Source organism: Equus quagga, chromosome 12, assembly GCF_021613505.1.
Source record: "Equus quagga isolate Etosha38 chromosome 12, UCLA_HA_Equagga_1.0, whole genome shotgun sequence".
Taxonomy (NCBI): Eukaryota; Metazoa; Chordata; class Mammalia; order Perissodactyla; family Equidae; genus Equus; species Equus quagga.
This window is the reverse complement of record NC_060278.1, coordinates 64,724,802-64,733,889: the sequence shown is the minus strand read 5'-3', so window position 1 is coordinate 64,733,889 and position 9,088 is coordinate 64,724,802. Positions and strand designations below refer to the sequence as shown.

The window sequence follows — 9,088 nt, the reverse complement described above, 5'->3', positions numbered from 1 at the left end:
CTCACACGGCACGAGTGTCCTGCACCTGAGTCTAGTCTGAGATGCAGTCCACCCACTTAGTCTTCAGGGGGCTGTACGGTCCCCAGAGGAGGGCGTTGGTGAACCAGATCTCAGACCCAGGGATGCAGGGCTAAGGCCAGAGCTCACCCTCTCGTCCCCATTCGCACTTGCCTCAAAGACAGCATTTATGGGGCCAGCCCAGAGGCCGAGTGGTTAGGTTTGTGCACTCCGCTTCGGCGGCCCAGGGTTTTGCCGGTTCGGATCCTGGGCGCGGACGTGGCATGGCTCATCAGGTCATGTTGAGGCGTCCCATATAGCACAACCAGAGGCACTCACAACTAGAACATACAACTATGTACTGGGGGGCTTTGGGGAGAAGAAGGAAAAAAAGAAGATTGGCAACAGATGTTAGCTCAGGTGCTAATCTTAAAAAAAAAAAAAAGAGACAGCATTTATTAAGCGCTTACCACATACACCTAGGAAAGGATAGTACTTAATTGCCAGCAAAAGTGCTTCCTACTCCATTTTCCAAGAGGATTAGGAAACTTTTCTTTCAAGGCTTAAGTCACTGGCAGCTCTGAGACAGTGCCCATGTGTGTGACAACTTCTCTCTGGAGGCCTCTGGACACCGTCCCACAGGGGAAGGAGTGCAGGGGGCAGAGCTCTGGCAGGAGAGGCCAGCTCCTGGTCCCCTAATGGGGAGACTCAAACATGGCAGGCGTCACCCAAGAGGCCATGCCAACAGGAGGGTCCCCTCAGTTATTAACACCAGCTCTCTGGTGCCACTAGTCCCAACTCAGTGACTATTTGTTGAATGACTGAAGGATTGCAGGACCCAGCTTGCAGGGGACCAATGCAAAATAGAAGGAAAGAAGTTCTATTTGTAATGAAACCTGCAACATGCATGGTGGTTAAGAGCTCGGGCCTACCTCCAGAGGCTGCCTCCTCTGCTCGCTGAGACGAGTCACGTGGCCCGCGCCAAGAAGGGCCCATGCTGTGTTTAATGCTCCACTGTCGCCATCTTGAAATTCTTAACGATGTTTGAACACGGGCCTTGAAGGGGCTGTTCTGGATATGCAGCTGCCCCGCACTTTAGTTCCGCATCTGTAAAATGGGAGTGACAGTGATGGTTGTCTCCTAGGTTATTATAAGAACAAAATGAGGTCTGTGTCGATCAAGTCCTTTGCGCAGTGTCAAACACATAATGAGAGCCAGAAAGGTGCTACCTTTTCATATTTCTTTCATCCTTCCTTTCTGTCTTCTTCATTTCTGTGTTTCATATTAAAAGAGGGGTGCTTTCTAATGAGGTGAATTGTTTTTTATCCTAAAGGTTTCCCTTTAGAGGGTGGGGGGCCAAGAACTTGAGAAGCTTCTATAGGACCTAGGCTTGCTTCCACATTCCAGGAACCACGACCAGCAGAAGGAGACAGAATCTAAGCCCCCTCCCCACAAGCCCCTGAAAGTGTGGGATTCCCAGACCCCAGAGCCCCACAGTCAGGCCAGAGCTCTTCCTTTCTCTGTGCACAAGCAGCAGCACTGAGAGACCCAGCCGTCCTTGGATTTCCAATGGGATTTTCTGAACAATTCCAGGAATTGAGAAGTCAGTGGGGAAGTTCATCGGTGGAGCAAGGTCGCTGGCCTGGCTCCAGAAGTGTGGCTGCAGATAAGGACCCTCAGGGCAGGGGCTCACCAGGCTGCAACCACACACAGCCTGCTTTCAGGGCTTCCGTTTGGGGTTGCAGAGTTCAGAGGCCAGGGAAGAAGAGAGCACTGATAACAGATGGTGGGTCTCCACCTCCAGAAAGGCTGCCTTTGCCCTGGAGATAAGGCCTCTGAGGATACAGGTGGAACGAGGAGCCCAAACACTTTCCATGGCAGCAAACGCGTCACCCTCAGAGCCCAGGATGAGGGTTGTGTGCAGTTTGGTTCCTGACCCACATCATCATTGTGGATGGAGGGGGTTTGGCTCTTTTCTAAGGGGCCACATTGTGATTTCAGGTGAGGTTTATTTAACGTCTGTTTATCAATTCAGTGTATTCCTGCTGAGGTCTGAAAGAGATTGGCTGGCATTTAGGGAGCATCAGAATCCATTTATTGTGTTTGTGTTCTACAAGCATCACTGATCTGGTGCAGATTCACTTCGCATGTCAACAGGCATCAGCAGGTGTGGATATTAAGTTTTCAGCACCATTAGTTGTAAGAAATAGATGCTGGGAGCGTGTGGCAGGGCCAGGAGAGAGGACTGGAGCCAAGCTTGGCTCTTGTGGATCTGGTTACTAGGCAGACGCTGTGAGCAGTTGACCTCTCTGGGCACCAGTCCATTTCCTGGAAAAGTCTGAGTCCTTGTCAACCAAGGCTGGCCAGGACTCTTCCAGCTGTCCAGGTGTTCTAAGATCTTATGGACACAGCTGGATCATGCTCTCCATGCCCATCAGGGTGGAAGCCCATGCAGAATACATTAACAATGAAGGATCCAAAAAGGAAATTAAAATAATAATTCCATTCACAATAGCATCAAAAAGAATAAAATACTGGTATGGCCTGGTGGCGTAGCAGTAGGGTTCGCGCACTCTGCTTCAGCAGCCTGGAGTTTGCCAGTTCGGATCCCAGGTGCAGACCTGTGCACCACTTGTCAAGCTGTGCTGTGGCAGACGTCCCACATATACAGTAGAGGAAGATAGGCACAGATGTTAGCTCAGGGCCAGTCTTCCTCAGCAAAAAGAGGAAGGTTGGTGGCAGATGTTAGCTCAGGGCTAATCTTCCTCAGCAAAAAGAGGAGGCTTGGTGGCAGATGTTAGCTCAGGGCTAATCTTCCTCAGCAAAAAGAGGAGGCTTGGTGGCAGATGTTAGCTCAGGGCTAATCTTCCTCAAAAAAAAAATAAAATAAAATACTTAGAATAAACTTAACCTAGGAGGCAAAAGACTTATACACTGATGAGACCAGGCGCCACCTTGCATTAACCACACTCAGTTATTTGTCTGTTTGAAAAAGTATTTAGATAAGGCAATGCTAAGGCCGACCCTGCAGATAACATCTCTGGCACCGGGATAACCACGGTAACAGGTGGGGTGCTTAAGTTTTTCGAGAACTGAGAGTCAATTCCTTGTCCAGTTCAGGCTGGTTAAGACCACTGATTCACCAACTGGGGCTGCGAGGATGCCCCATAGGTGACCCTTTGACGTCAGGGGTCCTAAAACTTCACCCTCAGGTCATGATAACGCTGCCATTTTGTGAACATGTCCTGTGAGGAGCTATGAAGCTGGACCACACTTGCGTGGATCATCAATTACCTCACTTCTCCTCACCTCCAATCCTCTGTCTCCACACTTCAGACTGCCTGGCCCTTTCGTCCCATAAACATCTCTGATCCCCATTTTCAGAGAGGCGGATTTGAGATTGGTTCTCCTGTCTCCTCACTTGGCTGCCTTGTGAATAATCCCTTTCTCTACTGCAAACTCGTCGTCTTGGTGATTGGCATTTTGTGTGGTAGACAAAATGAACCTGGTTTGGTAACACTGAAAACTACAAAATGTTGCCAAAAAAAACCTAAAGAAGACACAAATATAAAGACATTCTGTGTTCATGGATTGGAAGACAATTTTGTAAAGATGTTGTTACTACTTAAAGCAATCTATAGATTCAATGAATCTCTATTTAAATCCCCAGGGGCAATTTTTGCAGAAATAGAACAATCCAACCTAAATTTCATGTGGAATCATGGGACTCCTGCATAGCTAAAACAATCTGAAAAAGGAGAACAAAGTTGGAGGTCTCAGAATTCCTAGTTTCAAAATTTACTACAAAGCTACAGTAATCAAAAGTAGCATACAGACAGACATATAGACAAATGGAATAGAATAGATGGCCCAGAAATAAACCCTCACATATATGGTCAAATGATTTTTGACAATGTTCCAAGACTATTCAATGGAGAAAGGATGGCCTTTACAACAAATGAAGTTGGGAAAACTGGATAGCCACATGAAAAAGAATAAAGTTGAACCCTTACTTACACCACATACGAAAATTATTTCAAAATGGATCAAAGACTGAAATGTAAGACCTGAAACTATAAAACTCTTGGAGGAAAATATAAAGGAATTCAGTGGCACTGGGCTGGGGACGCCTACACTTGGGGCCCACCGGAACAGGGAAGATGTCCTAACGACCCCCCTCGGCACCCTGACTTACTCTGGCTGGCTCACAGGATGCTGAAAGGAAAGGTCTCTGTCCAGCTCAGCCTGTTGGTCGTCTTGTTATTTTCTCCATCTGTGCTGACGAGGAGACAACCAGGAAGCACTGAAGGGACCCGGGCCAAGATCGTGGGCAGCGTGATCCCGCCCGCTAAGCCTTCACTTTTCTCCTCTCAGGATGTGGTGCTGTCGAGGGGCCACGGGGCAAGCACGAGCATCTTCCTGAGAAGAGAGGCACCCTGGCTCCCTCGACATTTGACAGTGCACCTCAGGGAGGGCTGACCCTGCTCAGAAGTCGTCCATCCCGTTCCCAGGTGGAACCGGCAGCACGTCAGCTGCCAGCAGAGAGGGAGCAGGGCAAACCTACGCACAGGAAGTTGGGCAGGATGTGCTTGGGCCTTGGCCTGCCAAGATTCCAAGGAAAGCCTGAGCATATTTCAGGAGTGGGAAGGACACTGTGCAGAGCCTGGGCCTGTCTCTAGAAGAAGGAGAGGAGATATTCCCAATGTGGAGTGAGAATAGAGGACGAACGAAGGGAATGCCTGAGGGGCTGGCAGGGAGGTTGAGACCTGTGGAGAGCCCTGAACACCAGGAACCAACGTTCAGATAAGTGTAAACGCTGTCCCACTGTTCTTCCTTCTACAGGAAGGCGAGACAGGCTGGACGATTCTTTCCCCGCTCTGTCTTTTGGGAGAGGTTTCCCTTTGTCATGACGCTGCGCACGTGGTGTAAGCAGGTAAGTTGCTGTGTGGTGGGCCCTGAGTCCCCTGGGGGCAGCTCCTGGCAGGACAGCTGCTGGGGGCTGAGGGACAACAGCCTTCTGTCTCATTCATTACACCTCCCAGTCCACACGCCAGCATCTCTGCTCAGGCATTCTCACCTCACCCTGCATCTGAGGTCGGACTGGATCCATATTTCTTTTTGTAGTAGCCAAAAATCATCACCTGCCACAGACAGAGTTGGACTGATTAGATTTGCTTGCATTTTTTATGATCTAACTAAATATTAATAATAATAAATTGCAAAAAAGAAAATCCTTAGGAGTTCAGACAGGCAGATTTGCAAAATCAATGTGAAGAATGTCAGAGCAGGTTTGCAAAACTCACATGATGAATATTTCCTGCACCCCACAGATCCAGATGCTGAGGACATGCCCAGCCTCACCTGGCTCCCCTCAAGGCTGCGGTGTGCCCATCTAGTTTCTGAGCTTCTTAAGCAATCAGCGCCAGACAGCTGAGACAGATGCGCAGCATTCTCCCCAGGTCAAGAGAGCGGGTTGGGCACCTAGAGGGATCTCTAAGGCAGCGAGACATCTGCACGCTTTCTAGTGTGTCCTGACTACGATGTGGGGAAGGAGCATCTCAGTGTAGTTTTGATTACATTTCTCTTGACTTTCCCTGTGTACGAGAGGCAGTTATTTCTGTTTCCGTCTCTACCTCCCCTGCCGGTCCTGCTGTGGAGTGGTTGGTCTTTTCGTCATTAATGTGCAGTAATGCAACAGGAAGTGAAGACACCATCTGCTTTGATTCTGATGTGTGGTGCAAGTATATTTCATGCTTGGTCCTCCTTTTTAAATTTCATTCATCTTTTCCTTTTTTGACCTACAGATTTCTTCTATCTATCTGTATACGGTCAGCATATTAATCTTTTGTTTTATGGTGTCTTAACGTTTACTCACACTTCTAATCTGCACTCCAAAATTACTCCTTTTTCTAACTCCTATGTTTCCTTCTAGATGTTTCATGGTTTAACTTTTAGCGGGTTTGTGTTTTATATTTAAATGCTCAGTTCAGCCCTGTCAAATTTTGGAGCTACTTGGTCTTAATTCTGTCCTATTTTCTACATGTTTTCTCTTTTACTGCCTGGTTTATAGTTTGTGTGTTCTTCATCTTGGGTGCATGTGCTGCTGCTGATTATTTCGGTTCTGGCTCATCTTGCCGTTGCCCTCGTAACACTACTGCTCTGCGGGGTAACGTAGCTCAGATTAGGCAGAACTTATTACTCCACCCGAAGCACCGCCACTTTCTCTACCTCCCTCCATTACCCAATTTTAGTTTATCATGTTATTTAAAAAATTCTCTGGGTTAGCTTCTGTCCTTTTAATACTACTTGATTTTCTCAGCTTTGAATGATTTCTTTTGACCCCCAGGACTCAGTGCTGTGATCTCCGAGGTGTTCAACTTGTCACCAGGAGCTGGTGAGATAGTTTATTTGAAAGGAAAATCCAAAAGCGTACTTAAAAAATCATTAGACTGGGAGGCATGAGCCGTTATGGCATGAGCCAAATGACCTAACGTTGTCAGCTAAAGCCGAGGGGTGTCCTCAGGGTCAGATTGCACAGGAAACAGCGCAGCCCTGGCCTCCCTCTCCACGGGGCGTCTCAGGGGCTCTGGGTCAGCCTAAGCAGAGTGTCACAGGGAGGAGCCCGTCTGGAACGATGCACTCATCCATGCACTCATTCATTCAGAGTACGTTGATCGAGTGCCTACTGTGACGTGCTAGGGATGCAGGATGAACAAACCGGGCCCCTCCCTCACCACCCGCCCCCGCCTTGCACAGGGCTGGGGCCTTCTAGTAGGGTACAGCCAGCACACAATTAGACGTGGGTAAGGAGTCAAGTAGGTAAATGCTATGAACAAGAATACATAAAGGAAGGGGCTCCAGATGGATGGCGCTGACGTTTGGAGCAGGGAGCTCAGGAAAGTAGCCCCAGGAGGTGACGTTGGAGCTCTGGGTGTCCAGAGGTCATAGAACGGGTTTGACTGATGTGACATCTTAGAGTGAGTAACAAAACTTGCTGGAAGAACTAAGTTCCAGCTTCTTCACAGCAGGTCTTATGTAACATCTGGCTTCCTAAAACAGGAGATGCTCAGAAAGAAAGAGTGGACTAGGCATAGGGAGCCCATCAGGGAAGGGTCCTAGGTCAGCAGACGCCAGTCCAGGGAACACTCTAGATCAGTGCCACTGGACAGGCTCCGGGCTGGCCTGGCAGCATCCGGCCTGGTCAGGACAGCCCAGCAGCCTCAGGCTGAAGGGTGTTCAGCAGAAGGCTTTCCCGAGGACACTGCAACAAGACTAGGGGTGCTCCAGGTGAGGGCCAGAGGCTCTGGGAAGTGCTGGCTCCACAGCCAGCCTGACTCGGCATAGATGGGGCACAGTAAATATTGGCTGGACAGGTGGGCGATAGCTGTACAGCGCCTTACACGTGAGCAAGAGGCAAAGTCCACGTCAGCTGAACATTGTGTGCAGCGGTGATTTTTGCTGATTTCTGACAGCAGACTGAGCCAACAAAATGGGACCACTATGAAGGGAACAGAGACCTTCTGTTCCCAAGTTTCTGTGGCCTGTTAAGCGATAACGCCCTCTGGATGCTGGCTGTCTGATACCTCACTTTCTTGTGTGTGCTTTTCCACATTGTTTGAATGTTTTATTTGGGCATGTATCATTTAAAAGGGAAGGTCTTTTTCTGAATGCTAACACTCTTGATTTTCATAAAACAAAATCCCGAAGCAGGAAGAAGAGTCATCTCCGTGTGGAACAATCAGGAAGACCTCCAACCACATGGCACTGCTGAGAGCTGGTGACTTCCTACTGTGTCGGAGCAGACGATGTGGCTTGCTCATCACCCAGTGCGTGATGACACAGGCTGTCAGCTAGTGTTAGGGCCTGTGTGGCTGCTAGTTTTCCTAGGAAGGACACAGAAGTCCAGACAAAGGGACCCTTGAGGGAGGGAACACCAGGAATTCATGGCATTTTGTGGAAAACCTTAAAATAGTTTCCTTGGAGTAAAAGTGTTTTGCATCATCAGAAAGTTTCATTTGTCCTTGGGATTCTGTTACCTGATAAACCAAAAAATGAAAACTTATATCTTTGTGTGTGTAATATCTTTTCTTTCATGAGTTGCAAAAACAAGTTTTGATGTTGTACAAAATTGTACATGTTTATAGAAAGTACATGATTCAGGGGGAACAGGAATGATTCTAGCCAAACTGAAGGTCACGTGGACAATAAGAAAAATCTGAGAGCCCTTGGCTTCTTAGAGGCTAGTGATGCTGGGGAAATTCCATTTTCAAGGAAGAGAAGGAAGGAGGGAAGGAAGAGAGGAAAAAGAAGGGAATATATGTATATAATCTGTGTGTATTTGTATGTGTATATATGTGCATCTTGGCATGTGTACGTGTGTAAATGTGCTTATGTGTCTATGTGCGTGTGTATACGTGTATGCATATATGTATATGTGTGTTCGTGTGCGTACATCTTTAAGACGCCCTCCTAACCTGGCGTCAGCCCCACTCAGGTCTGAATCATACCCACCGCCCTTCTCCCCGGGCACGGAGCTGGCCATTTGCAGGGCTGGTGGAAGAATAAATGAAGCGAGATTTGACTTGGCAGGTTCACGTCATACTTTTGGCAAATTCGTCTCTCACGCTTTCTCACATAATGTCCATCAGATTTCCAGACTCCTTTCCTAAGGAAGCCCTGCCTGTTCTGGTGTGGTTTTGTGGGAACTAACCTTGAGACACCTGGCAACTCAGCCCTAAGTAAATGTAAGCCCCCGGACAGGCCGCTCTATCTTGCAGAGAGACCTGCCGCGGACTCAGGCAGATGAGCCATTCTGAAGACGGAGCTCTCTCTCCAGGCCTGTCAGACTCCATTTCCCGTATGTAAGGGCCTCAGAGGTCAGGGCTGCTCACTCTGGGCACAGACTGCCCCTGCAGGGCTGCAGGAGGGAGTAGAGCTTGTGCCTTCCCAAATTCAAGGCGTCTACCTGGGTTACCCAAAGCTCAGATACCCAGTTCCAGCGTGAACGGTGGGCGGGCTGGACCACAAGCAGGCAGCACTGGCCTCAGGCCCAAACATGAGACGTGCTCAGGAACCCAGTAACGCACCCACC

General features: G+C 48.6%; 2 long non-coding RNA genes across 2 annotated transcripts; one reads left to right on the top strand and one right to left on the bottom strand.

Annotated features, from left to right (window-relative positions):
• Nucleotides 1-306: 306 nt before the first annotated feature.
• LOC124248245 (uncharacterized) lies at nucleotides 307-4,331 on the bottom strand. The gene is made up of 3 exons (XR_006890958.1): nucleotides 4,193-4,331; nucleotides 930-1,104; nucleotides 307-366 (listed from the first exon to the last, which is right to left on the bottom strand). It is a non-coding gene; the product is annotated as an uncharacterized LOC124248245 (long non-coding RNA).
• A 283-nt stretch (nucleotides 4,332-4,614) lies between these two features.
• LOC124248244 (uncharacterized) lies at nucleotides 4,615-8,059 on the top strand. Its single transcript, XR_006890957.1, has 3 exons — nucleotides 4,615-4,706; nucleotides 4,840-4,930; nucleotides 7,705-8,059. It is a non-coding gene; the product is annotated as an uncharacterized LOC124248244 (long non-coding RNA).
• Nucleotides 8,060-9,088: the final 1,029 nt, after the last annotated feature.